Source organism: Podarcis melisellensis (genome assembly GCF_964234715.1).
Source record: "Podarcis melisellensis genome assembly, chromosome: W".
Lineage (NCBI taxonomy): Eukaryota > Metazoa > Chordata > Lepidosauria > Squamata > Lacertidae > Podarcis > Podarcis melisellensis.
The window spans coordinates 24,736,848-24,761,025 of NC_138535.1; the positions used below are offsets into that span (position 1 = coordinate 24,736,848).

At 48.7% G+C, this 24,178-nt stretch overlaps 1 pseudogene across 1 annotated transcript in view; it reads right to left on the reverse strand.

The window, feature by feature from the left end:
- LOC309361232 overlaps positions 1-24,178 on the reverse strand; it is a 296,451-nt pseudogene that overhangs the window by 187,862 nt on the left and 84,411 nt on the right. Inside the window, exons 2-14 of the transcript in view lie at positions 23,343-23,460; positions 23,066-23,260; positions 17,817-17,999; positions 16,999-17,098; positions 16,606-16,856; positions 13,171-13,224; positions 11,233-11,336; positions 9,688-9,822; positions 9,081-9,191; positions 8,457-8,622; positions 7,435-7,643; positions 7,032-7,055; positions 3,141-3,247 (exon numbers count right to left, since the gene is read on the reverse strand). The product of the transcript in view is annotated as an uncharacterized misc_RNA (transcript). The remainder of the gene's footprint in view (positions 1-3,140; positions 3,248-7,031; positions 7,056-7,434; positions 7,644-8,456; positions 8,623-9,080; positions 9,192-9,687; positions 9,823-11,232; positions 11,337-13,170; positions 13,225-16,605; positions 16,857-16,998; positions 17,099-17,816; positions 18,000-23,065; positions 23,261-23,342; positions 23,461-24,178) is intronic.

The window sequence follows — 24,178 nt, forward strand, 5'->3', positions numbered from 1 at the left end:
AGCCCACGGCTGAAAAAGGTTGCTGACCTCTGGCCCTTGCTGATTCTACTGAGTCCATCAGTAGATTGTTGTGAAGTGACCTGGCATTTTTAATGAAGTGCAATATAGGCTTGTCTTACATCTTTAACAACAACAACAACAACACAGTAAATTGCACAGAAGAATTCCATGTTGCCTGTGGGAGCGGCTGGGTAGACCTCTTTGCAGCTGCATGATCCATGCATTTGATCTATAAGCAACTGGTCAATCTTCATAATTGGCTCTGGCTTCGTGTAGGAGATTGAACGCATTCTTCTAGTTCTCAGCCCTGTATTCCACCCCCACCCCCCTCCTCCTATACTCGGACGGTGCCGACTACTCATCTCTACAGAGTGAAATGTTTATGAGTCCTGCAGATCTAGTCTCAGACGTCAAAGCTCTACCCCAAAGACGGGGGAGCCTGTGACCTTCTAGAGCATACATTTCTTTGGACTGCTATATGCTGAAGTGAACAAATGTTTTGTCTGAAACCCTTGAGAGCTTCTGTGGGCCGCCCTAGAGACCACTGGGCTAGAGGGATCATGGGGATGACTTGTTCCACAACAGCAGATGGCATGCAGAAATTTAAACTGTAGCAAAGGGAGGTAAACTGTCTAGCTAGCATGCACTCCTCTTAGCCAAAGCCCCAAGAATTGCAAGCGTGGAGCCACACAAACACGCCTGATCTCGACACTGTCTTGGGGGAAACTCCTGATGCTGGAAAATTCATGTGCTCAATTTCTGCTCATTGAGACAGGAGCCAAAGAAAGCACACGCAGAGTAGGGGAGCTCATAAAAAAGGTTTCTTTGGGAGGGGGTGGGTTGAGGTTTGCTCCCATGTGAAAGCGAAAGAGCAGGCTTTCACAGAGAAAGGAGCAGAGTAAGGCGGAACCTACTGGGACCCGTGCTTTCCAGGCACGCTGACGGGAGGGATGAGTCCAGCATTGCATTGTTGGGTCGTATTTCCAGTGACAACTATTTATGACAGAGGTTTACAGAAAATTGATCTAAACCCTCTGCTTGTAAGAGGCTATGGGCATTTGAAGAAGCCCATCATAATCTTTACATGAAATGTATCTTTAGAACACCGGTGGCGTCATGTCCCCATTTGTTGCCTTAGTTTCTCCATCAATGCACCACCCACAATTTGCCATCATATTGGCATCAGGTGTTCTCCAGGCCAGTGAATGTCAGCAACCCCTTCTTCTCAAGCTGCTTCCCCAGTTTCATCCAAAATAGAAAGAAATGCCATTTGGTGGCCCAGTGAGAAGCTTTGGGAAGTAATGAAATACATTTCTGAAAGTTATTTATGGATGCACAAGGTCACCACATCTTTGCTTAAGGTGAATGGAAAGGAACATTTCCCCAGGCGGCACACCACTGTCCCCGAATCTCGTCCGCTGCTTGGTCATTTCAACAGATTGTGTGTACATTTCAGAAAGCTTCCCCTTGCCTACAAATGAAGTGCATGATTTTTCAAAAACTTATTAATGCCCCGTGCTTTTACTTCTGGTGTGGTAAAAAATGGCAGAATCTGGCTATCATTTAAAGCAGTGTAAGACGCTGGTTTACGTTTCCCCTCACATTTGGTGACTAGGTAGGGATATGCAGTTTTGTGTTTTGTTTTTTGAAGAGTTGCTAAGGAGTCCTGCTGCTTCCGAGTTTTATTTTGGGGGTTGTTGTTGTTTTTGTTTACAAAAAGGTAGTCCAGTTGTAACCCTTTTCTAGGTACAATTCTGTACATTCTGGTACTACCTGTTCACTCATGGTCCCTCCAAATCCCTTTGTTTCTTTTAGCAATGTGCCCTTGTGTATCTGCACAAGCTTTTCAAAGCCTGCTACCTTTGCTTACAGAATTTCTCCTGAGGGGCGCTTTGAACATGTCCCGTAATACATGTGGATAAAAGGAATCGCCTTTGTTAATTTCAAAAGCCATTTTATTTCTTCCATGATTTTCCTCTCTTGTTAATTTATTTTGTAAAAGCAAGTGGGGTTTAGTCACCAAAGAGGTGGAGTCTGTGGTTTTGCTCAATAGGTCATGGTCATTTCAAGAGCCATAGGGCCTGAGATGGTTCCAGCTCTAATTTACGTGTAAGATTAGGAGTCCAAGAATGTGGAATCAGTACTGCAGAAGGTCAGTTCTGACATACTTCCCCCCTAAATAGTGGGTGAAGTCCTTTTGGAAAGGACTCAAAGGTTTCAAAGTGTCAAGTTTTGCTGTACTGAAGGACTGTCCATATCTAATCTATTAGAACACTGAACCCTCCTCCCCACTCCAGGAATTTTGCTATCCAGTTGCTCATCTCATTTCCATGGAGGACATTCCAAGAAAGAAAAGTGGGTTTGAATTTGGATAATAAAAGTTTCCAGTCGAGTAGATTTATATATTTTAGTGAAGGTAAGCAACTTAAAATGACCCCAGACCCAGTAAAACTCATTACAAAGAGAAGAGAAACAACATTTAAAAGCAGATACAAATAATGAGGCATTATTCTTTTCTCAAGAAGCCAGCAAAATTTCATCTTTCCTGTTTTATTTTAAGCATGCTTTTTATTCAGGTGTTTAACAAACAACAAGGTGGTAAGCTGCTGACTATAGGCAGACCATCCTTTCTCAAGGGCCATTCCAAATGGGATGAGGTACATCCTGGATAGCATGAAGAACAATCCAGCCCTGGGGTGCATAACGTGAGGTCGAGGAATGCCACAATGGAGAGAAGCCCCTCACCAAGAGAGCTGGCACAAGGGCTGAGAATTGTATCCCGCCTGCTTTCCACAGTAGCATTCCTACTACCCTTCTCCTGATTTGGGGCAATGGGAGAGTCAAATCATTCCCCGCGTCTTCTAGTGGCGAGTCTCAGAGAGCCGCTTTGCTAGGGATAGACAGACAATGGTTGGGAACACTTGGGTTCTTCTGAGCCGCTCTAAGGAAGACCGTATGCTGGATGTCCCACCCGCTGCGCTCCACCAAGGTGCCACTATACTCACAGCAGGAGCTCGTAAGAGCGAGTCGGTAGCTAAGATATAAATCAATTGGGACGTTTGGAACCTGCACACCCCAAAACTGGTACTGGATTCCAGCCCACACCCATCCTTTCAATGGTACCCTCCCCCTCAGCTCACCTGGTGGCAGGCATTCTTGAAGAGGTGGTCCACCAAAAGCCAGATCTCCTTGGCCGCTCAGTGGAGTCATCACCATCCTGGGGTACGATATCCAGAAACTGCTTCTCCTGGAGGTCCAATGACAAGGGGGACTGGCATGAGAGCCTGACAGAATGTGTGCCAGTATGCATTCTTTCCTTGCTCCAGCTGGGTGGACAACTCTTGCCCTCTGAGGCCAGAACTAGGGCTGGGTGATAGCTGACTTTCAACACGGTGATATATCACTAGCTAAACATTGCAATACACCAATATATCACGATGTCTGAAATAAGATGGAGCTATGTAGAGGCATTGGCTGGCTTCACGGTTTCCCCCGCATTGTGATTTCGGCTGCCCCCTGCAGGAGGGCAGGGGAAAGCTGAACCGGCAGAGTCCACAGGGGCTGCAGGAATCTAAAGAAGCATTGTCTGGCTTCACAGTTTCCCCCCACATGGTGTTTTTTGCATAGTACACACACACACATCATGATTCGCAATATATTGCCAGGTCAGAAATTATGAAACCAGTCTCACTATCTAGACTTCAAGCTGATTTGAAAATATATCGCCCGGCCCTAGCCACAGCAAGCATCTCAAGTGGGGAAACAAAAAACTAATTGCTCGCACCCCAAATCCAAGCTCCCCCTCCCCCTATTAATATGCAGCTAGTAATCCTCCCACTCCGGATGTGCAGTTCACCCAAAAGCTTACTGAATATGCAGCTGTGGACATGAGGTTTGGCTAACATTTTATTTAAATTGTTGGAACCTGCCCTGGGACCTTAGGGTGAAGGGCAGGAAATAAGTAACAAAAACAGCAACAGAACATGGATGGGCCTTCATAGGTTGATGGGCTGCAGCCCCAGCCAGCATGATGAGATGAGGGGGTCACATGTTCACCACCCCTTGTCTAGAGCACGTTGCAGAGGCAGGGGTAGAAACTGAGCAACAGCTGGAGCCCCAGCCCACGACTTTGTCTGGGCAATGCAGCACACAGCAGCTGGTGAACAATGCCTCCGGCCTCCTTCCCATCTTCCTCTCCAGGAATGTTCAGGGTGGTTATTTCTATCTCAAGCTACCACATTCAAGAGAAAGAGAAAGAGAGGAGGGGGAGCAAGAGAGCTTTAGGAGCACAGCAGTGGCAAGCAGCCCATCACTGAAAGTGAGGCATCTAATGATAAGCCTGCATTTTTATCAAAGCTTATATATTTTATTAAGGCTTGCTTGTATTTAAAAATGAGCTTTAAAAAAAGGATTTTCAAATGTTTCATGCCAGGCAGAGAAAAAACCTTGGCTTTTCTCCTAAGACAAGAGGGCCCCATTGATTTATAGTAGAAAAACAATTCTCAAAGTCATAAAAAGGGGAAATTACATATGCTGCCCTTGCAGGCTGAGAAAACACAATTAGGAATGAGTAAATAGTAAAATAATACCAATGTGCCTCCCAGTAAAATGAGCCATATCTTCTTCCTAAGGTTGAAAGGCCAAGAGCAGTGAAAAAGACAACTGACTTGGCTGGAAGAATGAGAGTATTTTTTGGGAAATCTTTTAAAACATTTAGCTGACAGAAAAGAGAGCATTTTTGAAAAGTCTTTTCTAAAGCTGTTTCTTTCTTAAACTGAGAGAGTTAAAAAGGGCAATAAATGTTGGGAAAAGGCAACTGGCTTGGCTGGAGAAGAAGCTTCTTTCTACTTTATTTTTAGGCTGGAAAGGGGGGTGAAAGGGGGAGGTGTAAACTGAAGAGGTTTCTTTTTAAAAGCTGTTTTTTTACTGAGTTCCTTCCTTTTTACTTTGAGAAGCTTTATTCTTTTAAGAGGCTACCTATGATAATGTATGAAATATAATAGCTTAAATATATTGGCTTAAATGTAATTATGCAAAGGATTTAAGGAATGCTAGATTCTTATTTCATATGGTTGTAAGAGTTGTATTTATCCTGAAATTAAGTCAGCCACCAGCCTAGCCCCCCTGCCAGACAGAAGACGCCATCCAAGCACTCTTGATATATAGTTGTCAGGCATTTGTTTAGAAACCTTAAATGAAGGAAATCTTTCAATGTTGATGTGAACTCAAGATCCTTGACATCTGTTGAACATAAAAATGTAAGATTAAACATTTGTTTTAGAAGGCAATAGGGCAAGGAGGGCAAGAGGTGAGCTGGTAATTAAGATTCCATGTAAGATATATTATTACTTATTTGTCATATATATAGCTCTTTGTCTCCCTTATAAGGGCAAGGAAATGGGTGTATCTTTTGTGGGTGTATCTTTTGTGATTGGTTCTACCAAACAGCCAATAGGAATTTCAACCAGGCTGATTGGACAGAGGCAGCCACAGGAGGAGCAAAGGGGGCTGGATTAAGGGAATATAAGTGCTGGCCAGGATGGCAGGAGGCCAGGCCAGAGCTTGGTAACCATATACCACTGAGCCTCTCATTTATTTGTCTGACAAATAAATTAATATTTTAATTTCTCTATTGCTGCGTTGAATATTTCATTCCAGCTAAGCGTTAACCACAAGCAGAGGTGCTACAAAAGGAGTTGGCAAGGATGGAGAATTTGATCCCCTCATCCCCAGGGCAGCTGTTGATTAGGACCCAGTTCATCCCCCCTCCCCCCCCCCCCCCGCCAATACTCCCCGCCCCTGGAGAGAGAGAGAGAGAGAGAGAGAGAGAGAGAGAGAGAGAGAGAGAGAGAGAGAGAGAGAGAGTATTGGTGTGGGGAATGACACATGCTGTATCAGAGTCTTAGTGCAAGAGTAGCTGGTGCATGCTAAAGAACACAGGAGCCTTGCTGGGTTAGATCAGCATTCTGTTCCCACAATGGCCAACCATGTTCCCCAGAAACTGGTAATCAAAAGCATGTGGTTTGTGATAATAGTGGCAAGAAATAGCCCTGACCGGAGCCACTGATCAACATATCCTCCATGATTCTAAATGTCTACAGCTGTCCAAATTGACAGTCACCACGGTCTCCTTGTGGCTAGGATAATACACCCAAGTTGATCTGATTTCGAGAGGAGTGACATTTCCCTGAGCCACCCCAAAGCAGCCACTACCGCTTCCCAAATGCCAGTGCTCAGGTGGTGAGAGTAAGCCAGAGTGGCACAGCCTGTGCAGCAGTTGCTGAGCACAGAGACAAGGAGAAAACTGGCTCTTGGGGCCAGAGGGGGCTGGCGCCTGCATCATGAGACTGGGCTTTCTGCCTCCCGTGCTGCCAATCGCAAGCGGACCCAGAGTCAAGCAGCGATGGCAAATTCTGGTTTCGTCTCCGTTCTCCTCTGCCGAGTTCTACAAGGGCCACGTTGAGACTAGGGGAGAGACCAAAGCAGAGAGCTAGAGCCACCACCTGGACTGGATTTGAGTCAGAAGGCAGGCAGGTGCGGGTACCTGAGAGGAAAGTCCGGTTGGTGGGGTAGTGCCTGGTTTGCCCTAAGGGACCAGCTGCCACTGCATGGAGCAGCTGCTGATCGTTGACAAGGGCAACTCCATTTACGTGCCTTCGAGGCACATGCACACTGCCGCAAAGCTGGAAGGGGCACTGGAAGGGGCAAAAATGTCGTCCCCCCCCCCCAAGAGCACAAAAGCGTCAAAGCGGCATGGAAACAGCATCTCGACTCCCTCCCAGGAGCTTTGGCACCGACCTTTCAGACCTGTGGAGAGTTGGAGCAAGGAGTTTTGCAGGGAGGCTGCTGGTTTTCAAAAGGCCTTTCAAAAGGGCTTCCGGGAGTTTAGAGGGTGTTTGCAGGCTTTTCCAATGCTGCCCCCAATATACGCAATTTCATTTAAACGCACGGCACCTCGGAACGCAACCCCCGTGTAAACCTGCTTTGAGCCCGCTACAAGAACATCTAGAGGATAGCAAACCAACTGTTACCTTTTCTAGGAAGCCGTCTTCTCCCTGAGATCAGAGGAGGAAGGCAAGAGCAACAGACAACCAAGGGTGTTAATGGCACAGGCCCTGAGAAGAGAAAGAAACAGCCCATTGGCTGAACAGAATCTGGGCAGATGGCAGGGAAATGCACACGGTTCAGTGGCCCTGCGAAAGGGCAGGTGGGAGGACCAGAACCTGGGATGACTCAGTCAAGGCAAACAAAGGGCATGAACAGCACACAGGAAGCGGATGCAGAGCTACAGAAGCTGAAGCTGAATGCAGCGGAGGACCCCCAGCCCCCACATTGCTGAGTGGAAGAGCAGCTGTTTTCCAAGCAGGCAAGCAGAGTGGGAAGGGTAGACATCCAGCACATGAACCTGCCAGGTAAATCAACCCCTTTCCCTACCAGGTCAATAAGTCTGGTGACGGGAACTCCGCCAAGCGGCTGCCTCATCCAGCACAAGGCTTCCAAGGAGGTCCCGAAGCAGCTTGGTAGGTAGCTCCCACCGATGGTGAGGAAATAGTCCTTGCCAGGGTCAAGGTGAAGGACAAAGATAGCCTCAATCTTCTCTTCCTTGCTGACGTACACATCCAGGGAAATGTCCACCGTCTCACCTAAAACGGGAGGAGGTCAGGTAGATACACTCTTGGGCACAGCCAAGTTGCCTTGTCTGTAAATTAAAAGTGAAGACGGTGAAGAATTGAACAGAAGGACACAATAGGAGGCTGCTGGATCAGGCCAACGGCCCATCTAGTACAGCATCCTGTTCTCACAGGTGTATGGGGCAAACCTTAACTTCAAGAATTAGGAGAAGAAGCGACTCAGTTCCCACCCCCACCCCACTTTCCTCTCTAGTCCTCCAAAGCAGCAGCTGCACAGAAGATGGTGACAGGATACTGGGGGGTGAGAGAAAGTGATCCTAACAAAAGAATATCAAAAGGGAAAGGATTTTTGCGCCCCCAATGTAACTTTCTTTTTTAGTTTACATTTCATTGAGTTTTTAAAGGTTTGGCTAGTTCTATATGTTCCCCAAGATATTTTTGTGCCTCCACAACATAAAAATACGATTATTTTTTTAAAAAAGTAATTTTTGGACGGACTGCTCTCACTGGTTCCCTGCGATGCCAAAAGGTGTTTGGGGACCCTCCAGCATTGCTTGGCTTCAATTCATTTGTCTGTGTGTCTTTGTTTAAAGCTGGTCACACACACTTTTACACTTTGGGCTCAGCTGCTTTGACGTGTGGCCCTTGGAGGCTTGAGCATGGGGCAATGCAGCCCACAAATGTTAAGCCTCCCCTGCTCTACCAAACTCCCAAGGTTTGAGGGAGGAGGGTTGGGAAGAGGAGGGGAAAAGGAAGGCCTTCCCTAGATGAGCCTTGGGGTCCCTTTCCAACTCTACAGTTCTCTGATTCCAGAGAGAGACGCGCAGGGCTCCAAGTATCCCTCGCAGGGCTCAGCGCGAAGCCATGGCTTCCAATACTGGCTGTCACTGAGCTGGGGGATAAAGGAGAAGTGGAGGGTGACCTGCCCGTTGTTTGTGATCTGGAACCTCTCCTTCTGCAGCTGCCGGAACTTCACATTCTCAAACGGAAACTGCAGAGCAAAACGGGGGGGGGGGGGGAGGAAAGAGAGTGTTTGCCTTCAGCAGAGGCAAGGAAACATGCTCCAGGGGGAAGTTTGTCCTTGGCCCCGGCCTCTCATTTAGGGGACTGCACATGCAACAGGTCCACGTGGGGCTCTCCAGATATTGCTGCACTTGCCACTGGCCATGTTGGCTGGGGATGATGGGAGTTGTAGTCCAGCATCTGGAGGGCACCACGCTGGCGACCCCTGGAGTCTTTGCCTGCGAGGAAGAGGAAGAGGCTGCCGCTCAGTGGAAGGGCATCTGCCTTGCATGCAAAGGTCCCAGGTTCTATCCCCAGCATCTTCAGGTAGGGCTGGGAGAGATCGCCCGGAAATCCTGGGGAACCGCTCAAGACTGAGCTAGAGGCCTTCTTTCCCCCCTGGTCTTTTTGCAGCAAACCCTCTTTAAGGGGTTGGAGAGGATCCTATTCGTCCTTACCTCCCTCCAGGGAGGGAAGGAATTCGTTCTCCATCCTGTCCATCAACTGAACAATATCCTCAATCACTTTCCGGTACCGTCGGTCATCCACAACCTTCACCTATTGGGGGGGGGCAGAGCACATTTGTTGGGGCTATGGACTAAAAAGGGGGGGCATGAGTTAAGAGCAATAAGGCCTGATGCACCCCCTGTTCCCAGCCCTGAAAGAGGCAAGTACTGTAACTCTGAGAGCTTCCCCAGGATGGCAGCGGCTGTGACTTCCAGAGCCAATGGGCTGAAGCCCAATGCTCCAAGCCAAGTACCACAGAAGCTCCATTGCATGAATGGAGCCAACGGTTAAGGTATACAGTTCAGCCCATGTGGTCTGCCATGCCTGCAGGAGCAGCGTGTACTCAGAACAGTGGAGAATGGAAGCCTAGGGATTTAACAGAGCCAAAACCTGCCCACTCCTTGCACCGGAAGTCATTGGCCAAGGAGGAGCTCTGTGGAAAGGGGCCTGGTTGTTGGTCAGGGCCTGCCCAGATTCGAGGAGGTGCCACATAGCAGGCAACTAAAAAGCCTGAATAGACGATAGCCCTGGCCAGGGCAGGTGTTACCCTGTGAGGAAGAGGGAGCTGGCGGGCTTGTGGTCGCTCCTTTTCAATTCCATGTGGCTTCGGTAGCTGAGCTGATTCACGCTGCCTCCTCGCCAGAGGATTGGCTCACACCATGCTGGCACACGGCACTTCCCACTGCAAGGAGACAGTTGGACTGGCTGAGGCAACACACAAGGCTCACACAGTCAAACTTTGGCTCCACACACGGCCTGTGATCTTGACCACGGTCAAGAGCTGGAGATGATGGGGCTTGGGAGTCCAACTTCTGAAGGGGCGGACCTTGCAGGTGTGCAGGCATTTTGCCTCATGGAGAGAGTTGTCAGGAAATCAAAAGCTGCCTTCTACCAGGTCAGAATGATTTTCTGACCTCCCCCAGTTTGGATTCCTACATTGCAAGGGATTGGACGAGATGACCCTCGTGATCCCTTCCAACCCCACAATTCATTAATTAAGTCTCCTCTGGCTGGCAGCAGCTCTCTGTGGCCCAATCCTTTTTCAGGTGGAGGTGCCTTTCAACTTGAGACTCTGCATACAAAGCATATGGCACACCACCAAATGATGATCCTTCCCCAAAGCAAGGGGCCCCGTTATTCTTGTTCAGACACTATTTTTTCAGTGATCCAAAAGACCCTTTCTGGCACCTGAAATGCTGCCCAAAGGAGCCTGCCGTTTTCCGGCTTCGTCACTACATGTTCCGCCTGTCCTTTTGATTTCCCCATTACCACAGCAAGAGCAATGAAACTAGCAGGCCTAGGTGGCTTCTGACAGTTGTCAAGAACCACAAGAATATGCCACATCCTGGATGGTGAGGCTCAATGGCTACTAGCCATAATGGCCAGAGAACATACTCCACCAAGAGAAGCAGTATGGCTTGGAGGAGGGGAGCGTGCTGTTGCACCCAGGTCCTGTTTGTGGGCTGCCCGAGAGGCATCTCATTGGCCAATGTGAGAACAGGATGCTGGGCCAGATGGACCAATGGCCTGATCCAGCAGGGCTGCTCTCATGCTCTTATGCCCTGGCAGACTCATCTTGAGAGAGCACCAAGTCTCATTCCCAGACTTCCTTGACACAAACAGGATTCTCTGCTTAAACACGCCATGAAACAGGATGCTGATTATCAGGACAAATGTGGGGGAAAGGCTGCTTGTGGAAAAGGAGCCAAAACATTTCCAGAGACTTTGAGCAGGGATGGCTTGAGGAAGACAACATATCACAGCCTTGCATTTCACAACTCGCCTAGCAGCCTTTGGCAACCGGGAATTCCATGCAAGCAAAGTGAGCAGGTGAAGGAGAGCTGGATCTCTCTCTTCCTCCGTGGCTTGGTGTCCATTCTGGCTGCAGAGGAAAGGAAGTCCGTCCAGCCCTCAACTCTAGCCCTCCTCCAACAGCTTGCTTAGCAGAAAGCCATGTTTAAAATATATGTTTTACTAGCCTGCTCAGGAGGATGGAAAGGCAGGACACTACTAGCATCTCAGCAGACTAGGAAAAACAAACAAGCCTTGCAGAAGAATGATTGAGAGGACTTACTTACAAAGGCTCAACTATCAAGCAGGATCTGTTTTAGAGTCGAATTTGTACGTCGGGATGAACTTGATCTCTCCCTCTGTGAAATCAGCAAAAGCTGTCTTTTGGGTACGCTGAATGTTTAGCTAAAGCCAAAAAGAAATCGCTTATCAGCAGAGAAGCAGAAGACCCCCTGTTGCCTGACAATGGAGTCTATTAACAGCCACTGTTGTGCTGGAAGACCAAGGTGAAGTACTAGTAGGTTAAAGGTAAAGGTAAAGGGACCCCTGACCATTAGGTCCAGTCGTGACCGACTCTGGGGTTGCGGCGCTCATCTCGCGTTATTGGCCGAGGGAGCCGGCGTACAGCTTCCGGGTCATGTGGCCAGCATGACTAAGCCGCTTCTGGTGAACCAGAACAGCACACAGAAACAGCGTTTACCTTCCCGCCAGAGCGGTACCTATTGATCTACTTGCACTTGGACGTGCTTTCAAACTGCTAGGTTGGCAGGAGCAGGGACAGAGCAAGGGGAGCTCACCCCGTCGCGGGGATTCGAACCGCTGACCTTCTGATCGGCAAGCCCTAGGCTCTGTGGTTTAACCCACAGCGCCACCCGCGTCCCTACTAGTAGGTTAGCCAAGTGCAAAAAAGGGGTATACCTGCTGAGATCCTATCTTATACCCAATTCTTAAAGGTACAGGATGCTTGTGCATTTTTGCCCCATGTCATCTTAAATTACTTTGCTGCATCACACGACAGGAAAATCCTCTAACTCAGGAGTAGCAGACACGTGGCCCTCACAATGCTGCAGAACTACAATTCCCATCATCCCTGATTACTGGCCATGATGGCTGGAGCCAACAGGAACTGCAGCTCAGTAACATCCGGCAGACCACAGGTTAGCTATACCTCCAATAGACAATCTTATATGTACCAATAATCCATACAAACTGTTAACAACCACCAGAATACACCCCCGACACTAAGAGCAACTGCAAAACCACCCTTTTGCATCCTACGTTGGCTCCCAGGACGTTTCTGAGCACAATTCTCAGTGTTGGCGCCAACCTTTAAAGCCCTAAATGGCCTCAGCCCTGAAAGAGTGTCTCCATCCCCATTGTTCAGCCCAGGCATCAGGGTCCAGCACCGAGGGCCTTCTGGCCTTTTCCTCACTGTGAGAAGCGAAGTTACAGGGAACCAGGCAGAGGGCCTTCTGAGTAGTGGCACCTGCCCTGTGGGACACCCTCCCGTCAGATGTCAAGGAGATAAGTAACTATACAGCCTTTAGGGAAGTTTTTAATGTTTTATGATGGTTTTGCATATGTTGGAAGTCCCCCCCTTGCCTTCCTTGCAGCATCCTTCTCAAAGGGCTAAGGCACGACTACGCTCACAGAGTTTAAATCCACCGTAAGGTGCAGCAATCAGGCCTGTTTCAACACAAAATACCAATGCTCCTTATGCCAAGTGGGAGAAAGGTCGTCAACATGATGAACACACAAACCTTGGAGAGAAAAATGTAAAACAAAAAGCACCAGCAATTTAATTGGACTTAATGGAAGTCTCTGCTGATAAGAACATGTGAGCAACGCAGATTTTCCAGACAGATGCAAAACCTAGAGCAGGAAACCTTAGACCTTTCGATATTGCTGGACAGCAGCTATGCTGGGGCTGATGGGAGTCCAACAACATCTGGAGCGTGTGCTGAGCTAGGAAAGCCCTCTAACTGGGAAACGGCAGAGCAGTCCTACTTATTCCAAGGCAACCCTCCAACTTAATTGGGACTTGCTTCTAATTCAGGTTGCACAAACCGGCAACCTTAAAAAGCATTTGTAGAAGTCGCAGTCATCCTATGTTATAGCTACACTTTGCTCCTAACTGCCTGAAAGTGGTTTCTCTAGCCTAGGCTGGGGTATCCCAGACAAAGGAAATAAACAGGGCAATATCCTAAACCACCACATATAACACAAAGATGTCTCTCACCTGGTCGTAGGTCAGAAGTCTCTGAAGCTCATTTTTAGTGATCAGATGACAATGCTGGAAAAAAGCAAAGCAACCACAGCTACAGGCTAGCTCACGGGGTCGGGGGTCGGGGGTCGGGAGGCAGCCTGCTGCCACTTCCTGCAATATGTAGTAAGACTGATAACTAGGATTGGGCAGTATGATCATATTAGGCTAGTGCTCTGTGAACTAGACTGGCTCTTGAACTGCTTCCAGGCCCAATTCAGAGCATCCCATTTGGCCTTTCAAGTGTTTCAAGGTTTGGGGAAAGGGTACCAGAAGAAGGCCCACTTATGTTTGCACTGCCTCTCCACTGACTAGAATCCCTTTCCCAGGGAACTCCTGCTCTTTCAAGCATGGCAGGGCCTTTTCAGTCATGGCACCCGACCTTTCAGAATAATCTCCCAAAGAGGTTCACCTGGCCCCTGCTTTGATGTCCTTTCAGCAAAGACTTTTAGAATTTCCCCTGGTTCTTGAATTCATGGGCAGGGCGCTTGTGGCCCTCCAAACCCTGCTGTAGTACACAGGAACATGGGAAGCGACCTTATATTGAGGCAGACCATTGACCCATCAAGCTCAGGACGGACTACATGGACTGGCAGCAGCTTTCAGGCAGAGATCATGCCCAGCCCTAGCTGCACACACTGGTGACTGAGCCGGGAACCTTCTCCATGCAAAATGGCCGCTCTGCTTTCGCGTTACTGCCCTTAACAAACTGCAACTCCCACCCCGATCACTGGAGAAGTTGCCCACATTTGCTATAATCTCATCTAATACATCTCTGCCACTCGGTTTATGTTGCTCTCTCCTGGCTGCTCTAGTAGAAACCTTAGTGGTGCAGCTGCAGCAGCAGGGATCGCCGACACTGCACCCTCCTGGTGTTGCTGAAGTGGAACTCTCATGAGCCCGTCAGCAAGGCCAATTCTTAGCAATTATGGGAATTTTGGTCAATCAACATTTGGAGAGCACAATGCTGCCTGCCATAAAGAAGGCTGATCACCGAAGAATTGATGCTTTTGAATTCTGGTGCCGGAGGAGACTCTTGAGAGTCCCAAGGACTGCAAGAAGATCAAACCTCTCCATTCTGAAGGAAATCAGCCCTGAGTGCTCACTGGAAGGACAGATCCTGAAGCTGAGGCTCCAAGACTTTGGCCACCTCATGAGTGGCCAATGGATCCAAACTACAAGAAAGAAGATTCCACCTAAACATTAGGAAGAACTTCCTGACAGTAAGAGCTGTTCGACAGTGGAATTTGCTGCCAAGGAGTGTGGTGGAGTCTCCTTCTTTGGAGGTCTTTAAGCAGAGGCTTGACAACCATATGTCAGGAGTGCTCTGATGGTCTTTCCTGCTTGGCAGGGGGTTGGACTCGATGGCCCTTGTGGTCTCTTCCAACTCTATGATTCTATGAGAAGAGAAGACTCCCTGGAAAAGACTCTGATGGATGAATGTATTGCCAAAAATGTTATTTTTGTTTCAGTCATTGCAAATTCTGGACAAGATGGACTGTTTCAAGAAGTGGCAGAAAGACATTTCTAGATTTGTCTGGCAGGGCAAGAAGCCCAGAATAAAATTTAAAATACTAACTGACGCAAAGGAAAGAGGTGGATTTGCCCTGCCAGACCTTAAACTTTACTATGAATCAGCAGCATTCTGCTGGTTGAGAGATTGGCTGCTTCTTGAGAACACAGACATTTTGGACTTAGAAGGTTTCAACAATGTTTTTGGGTGGCATGCATATTTGTGGTACGACAAGGTTAAAGCACATAAAGCATTTAAAAACCATATTGTCAGGAAAGCATTGTTTAATGTCTGGATAAGATACAAAGACTTACTGGAAAATAAAACCCCAAGGTGGTTGTCACCAATGGAAGCAAAGGCTCAGAAAAAACTCAATATGGAGGCCAAATGGCCGCAATATTGGGAAATATTGGAACAAGAAGGAGACAAATTGAAATTGCAGAGTTTTGAGAAATTAAAAGATAAAGTGCAAGACTGGCTTCATTATTACCAAATAAGAGAGGCCTATAATTTGGACAAAAAAAATGGCTTCTAGGTGGAAAAATCAAAATTGGAAACAGAACTGTTAGATCCCAAAACTAAGATACTTTCAAGAATGTATAACTTGCTGTTAAAATGGAATACGCAGGATGAAATGGTTAAATCTGCTATGATTAAATGGGCACAAGACATTGGTCATAACATTATGTTTGCTGACTGGGAACAATTGTGGACCACCGGTATGAAATTTATGGCATGGCATGTAATGCATTGAGAGAGAATATTATGAAAATGATATACAGGTGGTACATGACACCAGTCAAGCTTGCAAAAATATATCATTTGCCCAACAATAAATGTTGGAAATGTAAAGAAAATGAAGGTACATTCTTTCACCTTTGGTGGACGTGCCCAAAGATTAAGGCCTTCTGGGAGATGATCTATAATGAAATGAAAAAGGTATTTAAATATACCTTCCTGAAGAAACCAGAGGCCTTCCTCCTGGGCATAGTCGGCCAATTGGTGCCAAAGAAGGATAGAGCTTTTTTCATGTATGCAACAACAGCAGCAAGAATACTTATTGCAAAGTATTGGAAGACACAAGATTTACCCACCCTGGAAGAGTGGCAGATGAAGGTGATGGACTATATGGAATTGGCGGAAATGACTGGCAGAATCCGAGACCTGGGAGAAGAGTTGGTGGAAGAAGACTGGAAGAAATTTAAAGACTATTTGCAGAAACACTGTAAAATTAACGAATGTTAAAATGATGTTGGATTGAAAATAAGTGGCATTAGCAACAAAGTTATTAAGAATATGCAAAAATGAATTGATAATGGTTGGAAATAAAGAGTTATAATATGTTAAGATATAGAGATAAGACAATGAATGAGGGTAAGGATTTGCTGATTTGATTATGTAAAGGGGATACAAAAAGGGGAGGTGAGAGGAGGTCAAGGAAACAAGCAAATGAGTTTAAAGTTATAAAAAAACAGATTTGTTTTTATTTTTTCTTATTTTCTTTTTGTCTTTTGTCTTTTGTATGTTGTATTTTTATTTTTATTTTTTCATGTATTTTTGTACTTATGTTTTTGTAAAACTTTAATAATTATTTCTTTAAAAAAGAGAAAAGACTCTGATGTTGGGAAAGATGGAGGGCACAAGGAGAAGGGGACGACAGAGGACGAGATGGTGGGACAGTGTTCTCGAAGCTACCAGCATGAGTTTGACCAAACTGCGGGAGGCAGTGGAAGACAGGAGGGCCTGGCGTGCTCTGGTCCAGGGGGTCACGAAGAGGCGGACACGACTAAACGACTAAACAACAACAAATGCTGCCTACCCTGAGCTACACACAGGCAGGAAAGTTACAGAAACGTGACTCAATTTGCTTCTCCAGATAGCGGAGACCAGCAAGTTACATCAGCCAAGGCTCTCTCCCTCCAAGCCCTCGAAACGCACTCGTGTTTCATGATTGTCAGCTGCGGCAGACCCTGGTCAGGGGGCAGGAAGCTCATCTGGGCACCGATATCCTTGTAATCCTGGTTTCGGCGCCCGAAGTCTTCCACGTGGGCAGCAAGGTGGGAATTGACCATGCAGAAGCTGGTATTGTTGCAGACAAGCCTCACGGCCACACACCCCTTGTTACCCTGCAGGGGCGGAGCAAAGATGGCTGTTAGTGAGCAAGCAGGAAAGAGGGGGAACTGGTTGGCAGAGATTAGAAAAACAGACAGACAGACAGACAGACAGACAGACAGACAGACAGACAGACAGACAGAAAGATCGACGTAGGGAATTCCGCTGTCAGGGTCTACTCCCCATCTTCCCCATGATGCCTGTGGCCACTGTCTCCCTCATCACTTCCTTGATGCGGCTGAGCTGGTCCTTCCTGACAAAGATGAGCACCAGCTGCACCTAGAAGATGCAAGGTACTGGGATGTCTACCAGCTCTGTTCATTGCTTGCTGTCCTGGGCCGGCTGGATGCAGATAGGAGTGGCAGGTGGCACCAACTGGGGATCCCCCAAGGGAAGAAGGCTCAGAGCCAGGGAACTGGTGGGGGGTCGTCCGAGGGAGAAGAGGGAGCAGACTGTGAGCAAGAGGAGGTGTTGGAAACTGAAGAGGCAGGAGGGCAGGAAGATTCTGTGGCAAACAGCAGCCCAGAATCCGAGGCAGAAGTGGAGGCTGGAGGCGGGGGTCAAGAGGCAGAGATCAGGCAGGCTGCTGAAGAAGCCAGGGGGTCTCCCCATCCTGCTGCGATCAGCTCCCCTCCCTGCTGGTCTCCCAGAACACAGAGAAATTAAGAGGAGGGAGCAAAGACAGGCAAGGTGTCAGAGTCTCAGGATGCTTGGGAAGGACCAGGGGGAGGAGGAGACTTCAGAGAGTGGTGGGTGGGTAGCAACCTTCAGCCTTCACAACTACCTCACTGGGGCAAGACCTGTTGGGAAAGGTTTCTGTGATCACGAGGCCTGCACGGTTTGGGTTTCTTTGAATAAAGAATGTGGGCTTCTTTTGAATAAAACACCACTGACACCAGGTGTTTTTTCTTGCTGACCTCCTCCTCCTCCTCCTCCTCCTCACTCCAGCTCCTGACAGCTGTCTGGCTGCTGAAGAAATGGGTGGGGTTGGACTTACTTTCTTGTACTTGGATTTGGAACGCAAAGCCTTTTCCACAGCTGTCAGCCACTCTTGCTCCTTTGTCGAGTCCAAGTAGAAGAAAGCCTCTGTGCTCAGGTCCAGCTCCTGGAACCGAATGCCCAAGTGCCAAAGAGAAGGATGTGGAAGTGCAGGAATAGGACTCCAATCGGAACAGACGTGCTGGTCAAATATGCAAAGACAACAGGAGTGTGCAAGGGCAGGCAAGATCAGGACCAAGAACAAACAAGTAATACCAGCCACTTCTTCCTCAGCTTAGCTATTCGGGGCCCCAAAGGAGCTTTGCTAATGAAAGAAAAAAAGCTTTTCCCTTGTATTTTTTAAGATGTGTCAGCCAGCCTGATATCTAAGCACTATCCCAGTAGCCACAGGCAACCAGAAATTCTTTGAAGGCAAGTGAGTTGGTTGATCTCTCCATTCTTCCTTCACCTGGCAACCTGGTTTCCAGGCTGGCTTTCCGGGAGCAGAAAACCACCTCTCAGATCTGTTGTGCCAAGCTTGTTTGCTAGAAGATTACCCCGTAACACCCTTGTCCTCTTTGCAAACCTCCTAAAAGGCTAGCCTTCTGTGTTTCCATGCTGGCCATGAAGGAATGGGCATTCCCGACTCTGAAAACAGCACAGAAATACAGCCTGTCTAGTAAAGGGGTAAAAAGAGCAAGCTAAACAGCCTCTGTAAAACAGTAGCATCTGAAGCTGCTAACCACATACTGATAAACATATCATAAAAGGAGACATGAAAAACAAATGGCCACTGGGTACTACTAACAGTGGGACACGGGTGGCGCTGTGGGTTAAACCACAGAGCCTAGCACTTGCAGATCAGAAGGCCGGCGGTTCGAATCTCCGTGACGGGGTGAGCTCCCGTTGCTCGGTCCCTGCTCCTGCCAACCTAGCAGTTCAAAAGCACGTCCAAGTGCAAGTAGATCAATAGGTGCCGCTCCGGCGGGAAGGTAAACGGCATTTCCGTGTGCTGCTCTGGTTCACCAGAAGCGGCTTAGTCCTGCTGGCCACATGACCCGGAAGCTGCACACCAGCTCCCTCGGCCAGTAAAGCGAGATGAGCGCCGCAACCCCAGAGTCGGTCACGACTGGACCTAATGGTCAGGGGTCCCTTTAACTTTACCTTACTACTAACAGTACGAGGAAATAACCAAAGCAAAAACTCAAAAACTTTGTTTGAAGTAGTAAGCTTAGCATTATAAGGATGACCCACACCAAGTGTTGGGGGGGGGGGGTGTCACACCTCCCTTTCCTCCAGCACAGCTTTTAGGAGGAGTTCCAAAGGTTTTGCTTCAGTTTTGGATTAACTGCATCTTGTCACAATGTCTGAAGCTGCACAAACCGCTTCATTTGAACCATGGCTCCTTGAAACAAGCCCATTTCCAATCGTGGGTTTACAAAGCTGGTCAAATGAACCACCTTAGGATCTGGACACACCAAACTGTGGTTAATTTAAAATCCAAGTGGAAGCTTCCCAATAGGCTTGGGGTGGGGGAGAGGTGTGCAAACCTGGAGGAGAGGCTGCCGTCCTGCTCATAATATGAAGCCACGGTTCAGTATGTGGCACCAAGGGAAATTGCCCACCACAACTAATACTTTCAATTACCCACCCATGTGGCCTGAGTGAACAGGACAGACTTTGCCTGGCACCCAACAATAAAGCTGTCATGTAGATGTCGCTTTCTCCAGCCCCAACTCTGATACAGGTTATAATAATAATAATAATAATAATAATAATAATAATAATAATAATAATTTATTATTTATACCCCGCCCATCTGGCTGAGTTTCCCCAGCCACTCTGGGCGGCTCCCAATCAGTGTTAAAAACAGTACAGCATTACATATTAAAAACTTCCCTGAACAGGGCTGCCTTAAGATGTCTTCTGAACGTCAGGTAATTCTTTATCTCTTTGACATCTGATGGGAGGGCGTTCCACAGGGCGGGCGCCACTACCGAGAAGGCCCTCTGTCTGGTTCCCTGTAGCCTCACTTCTCGCAATGAGGGAACCGCCAGAAGGCCCTCGGCGCTGGATCTCAGTGTCCGGGCTGAACGATGGGGGTGGAGACGCTCCTTCAGGTATACAGGACCGAGGCCGTTTAGGGCTTTAAAGGTCAGCACCAACACTTTGAATCGTGCTCGGAAACGTACTGGGAGCCAATGCAGATCTCTCAGAATCGGTGTTATGTGGTCCCGGTGGCCACTCCCAGTCACCAGTCTAGCTGCCGCATTCTGGATTAATTGCAGTTTCCGGGTCACCTTCAAAGGTAGCCCCACGTAGAGCGCGTTGCAGTAGTCCAAGCGTGAGATAACTAGAGCATGCACCACTCTGATGAGACAGTCCGCGGGCAGGGAGGGTCTTAGCCTGCGTACCAGTTGGAGCTGGTAGACAGCTGCCCTGGACACAGAGTTAATCTGCGCCTCCATGGACAGCTGTGAGTCCAAAATGACTCCCAGGCTTCGCACCTGGTCCTTCAGGGGCACAGTTACCCCATTCAGGACCAGGGAATCCTCCACACCTGCCCGCCTCCTGTCCCCCCAAAACAGTACTTCTGTCTTGTCAGGATTCAACCTCAATCTGTTAGCCGCCATCCAACCTCCAACCGCCTCCAGGCACTCACACAGGACCTTCACCGCCTTCACTGGTTCTGATTTAAAGGAGAGGTAGAGCTGGGTGTCATCTGCATACTGATGAACACCCAGTCCAAACCCCCTGATGATCTCTCCCAGCGGCTTCATATAGATATTAAAAAGCATGGGGGAGAGGACAGAACCCTGAGGCACCCCACAAGTGAGAGCCCAGGGGTCTGAACACTCACCCCCCACCACCACCTTCTGAACACGGCCCAGGAGGAAGGAGCGGAACCACGGTATGACAGTGCCCCCAGCTCCCAGCCCCTCTAGACGGTCCAGAAGGATGTTATGGTCGATGGTGTCAAAGGCCGCTGAGAGATCCAGCAGAACTAGGAAACAGCTCTCACCTTTGTCCCTAGCCCGCCGGAGATCATCAACCAGCGCGACCAAGGCAGTTTCAGTCCCATGGTGAGGCCTGAATCCCGATTGGAAGGGATCCAAATGGTCCGTTTCCTCCAGGCGTGCTTGGAGTTGTTCAGCAACCACCCGCTCAATCACCTTGCCCAAGAATGGCAGATTTGAGACTGGGCGATAGTTGGCCATTCACCACCCCGCAGAGCCCATCGCCCAGCCCTTCCCGGCTCGCTTTTATCAGCCAGGATGGGCAAGGATCAGGGAGACAGGTGGTCGGTTTCACTCGTCCAAGCAGCCTGTCCACATCCTCGGAGGTAACAGATTGGAATTGATCCCATGTAACAGGACCAGACAGAACTCTAGCACTCTCCTGCCCTGGCCCTGCTCCCACGGTGGAGTCTAGCTCCTTCTGAATCTGAGCGATTTTATTCGCAAAAAACTTTGCAAAAGCATTGCAGGAGGTCTTGGGGTCCCTACCAGGCCCCGGTGGTACAGGTGGTTCTGATAGATTGCGAACCACCTGAAAAAGTCTCCTGCTGCTGTTTTCTGCAGATGCAATGGAGGCGGCGAAGAAGGCCCTCTTCGCCGTCACCATTGCCACTTGGTAGGCTCGACGTTGAGCTCTAACCCGTGTCCGGTCTGATTCAGAATGAGTTTTCCGCCACCGGCGCTCTAGCCGTCTCAACGATTGTTTCATCACCCTCAGCTCCGGGGAAAACCACGGGGCTGTCCGGGCTCCATGCAATCGGAGAGGGTGCTTCGGAGCCAGACAGTCAATAGCCCTGGTTAACTCCGCATTCCAGCGTGCCACCAGGGAATCAGCTGAAAGGCCATCAACTTGGGATAAAGCATCCCCTACCACTCTCTGGAAGCCAATTGGATCCCTTAAGTGGCGGGGGCGGACCATCCGAATCGGTCCCACCTCCCTGCGTAGGGGAAGGGTTGCGGAGAAGTCCAGTTGCACCAGGAAGTGATCTGACCATGGCACTTCTTTTGTTTCGCTTTTAGTTAATGTCAGATCACCAACATCCGTAGAGGTAAACACCAAGTCTAAGGCATGTCCGTGGCTATGAGTTGGGCCAGACTTATTCAGGGACAGCCCCATGGAGGCCATGCTTTCCACGAAGTCCCGAGCGGCCCCTTGTAAGGTCGTGTCGGCATGGATGTTAAAATCCCCCAGGACAACCAAGCTAGGTGTCTCCAGGAGCATATCCGCCACGACCTGAAGCAGCTCGGGCAGGGAATCCTTGGTGCAGCGGGGAGGTCGGTACACCAGTAGGAATCCTGTACTGCCCCTATTGCCCAACTTCCAGAACATGCACTCAGAAAACTGGGTCTTCCCAATAGGACGCCTGGTGCAGACTAATGACTTCCTAAAAATCACTGCAACCCCCCCCCCCCGCCCACATGACCTGGGTTGCTGTGCGTAAGAGAAACCTGGTGGGCAAGCAGCGGCAAGGACAGGCCCATCTGCTTCATCCAACCAGGTCTCTGTCACACATGCCAGATCAAATCCTCCATCCACAATCAGGTCGTGGATGGCAGTGGTTTTATTCATCATTGACCTGGCATTGCACAGCAACACCTTCAGGTCATGTGGGTTTCCCTTGCTGATTACTGTATCCTTCCGGTCAGGACCAGACCTGGAGGCAGGGATAGTCCTCAAACAACGACTAAACCTGCCTCCTCGGTAATGACATGGTCTGGTCTTAGCATAATTCCTCCTCCTGCCCGTGATCACTGAGAACGGGTGTCCCAATACATCTCCCCCTGTGGAACCTGCCCCACCCAATCTATTGGCTGAGGCCCACTCCCAGGCAGCCATGACCCTTCCCCTTAAAAGGCAAAATACAAACTATATAATAATTTAACAGAATAATAATAATAATAAAACAAAACAGAACAAAACAAAACAAAACAAAGCAAGAAACAATAGCCCTGACTAAATGCTTATCCCACCCCAAGCAAAAATAAAGTAATGAAATAATATAATATTATAAAAAAAAAACAACCACCATTTAAAGTGCTGCAAATTAAAAGCGATTAAAACATTTAAAACCATTGTGTCCATTGCTGCTGGTAGCTGCTCTAAACTGTAGTGGTAGTGCAGGCCCCGCCCCCTAGGCCGGATGGAGTTGGCAGGAGAGGGAGCGGTCCTCCCAACACTCACGCAAGCAGCAGCAGCAGCAGCCGTGTCCCGGAAGCCTCTCTCAGGCCTCTTATGCTGTGGTGGTTCCACTGGTCTTTGCACTTTGGCATGATCTGAGCTGAAATTCTGGGTGTTGACATATTCCTTCTCTCTCTTGGCGAGGACGTGCTGGATGAGTCCCTCTCTCTGTCCGGACTGCGGATGTGTGGAAGGCACAAAGAGCTGGCGCATAGTGTGGGTCATTGGGGTTGCTTCTTGCTCATGCTCTCCTTGTCACGGATACGCCTCAGGGAGATGAGAACACAACTCAAGTAGTCCTTCAAAGCAAGGAGGCGGGAGGGCACAGTACACCTCTAAGGCAACTTACAGCCTGCTTGGTGGCAGCGGTGGGGGTGGAGGCTCCCCATTTGCTGATTCTGCAGGTTTCTTTCCTTCTCCATGAAGTTATCCTCGAATCCCAGAATTCCCGAGAGAGGAAAAGACTTCTGAGGTTAGAGAGGCTTGTCGCCGGAAATCACCCCCCCCCTCCATTAACACGTGTAACGCACAAGCACCACACTCACACATGCACGCAGCTCCCCTCCCTGACCCCAGAGATGTCCCTTTAGAGGGCCATCTCTTAACAGCCTTCCGTAAATAAGGAAGCGCTAGTCTGACAGCTCTTCTCTACAGCGCTCCGCATCGCCCTATCTTTATTGTGAGTAGACCGGCCGCCTGAACTTTAGGTCAAACGGCGGCCGCCTCAGCCAATCAACATTGCCGAACAGCGCCCCTTGCGGCGGCCACGCTGGTACTGCAGGCTGCAAGCGCCTTTTCCTCACCTTTTGACAGCTCTCGATACAATGTTTCCGAGTTTAATTGACCGTGACTGATGTAATCAAAATGTAGCAAGTAACTTCCGAAAGGCGAAAGTACTTTGAACTTCAAGGACAATATTCTTTATAAATTCACCAAAAATCAGCCGTACATCGGATTTTCACCGGACCACTTTTATTTTGCTACATATTACAAGGACTATCAAAGGGGGGTGACCTGATGTGGGGCAGCCATAATCCCTTGACCGAGCGGTCACGTAGTCAGCGGCCCTTCTCAGCGGACGTGACTACCTTGATAGCCATCATGATGGGCTCAGACAGAAGGCTATCAAGGACACAATAAACTGCACCCTTTAGTGTATTCCATGCGGACTCGCACAAAAGGACT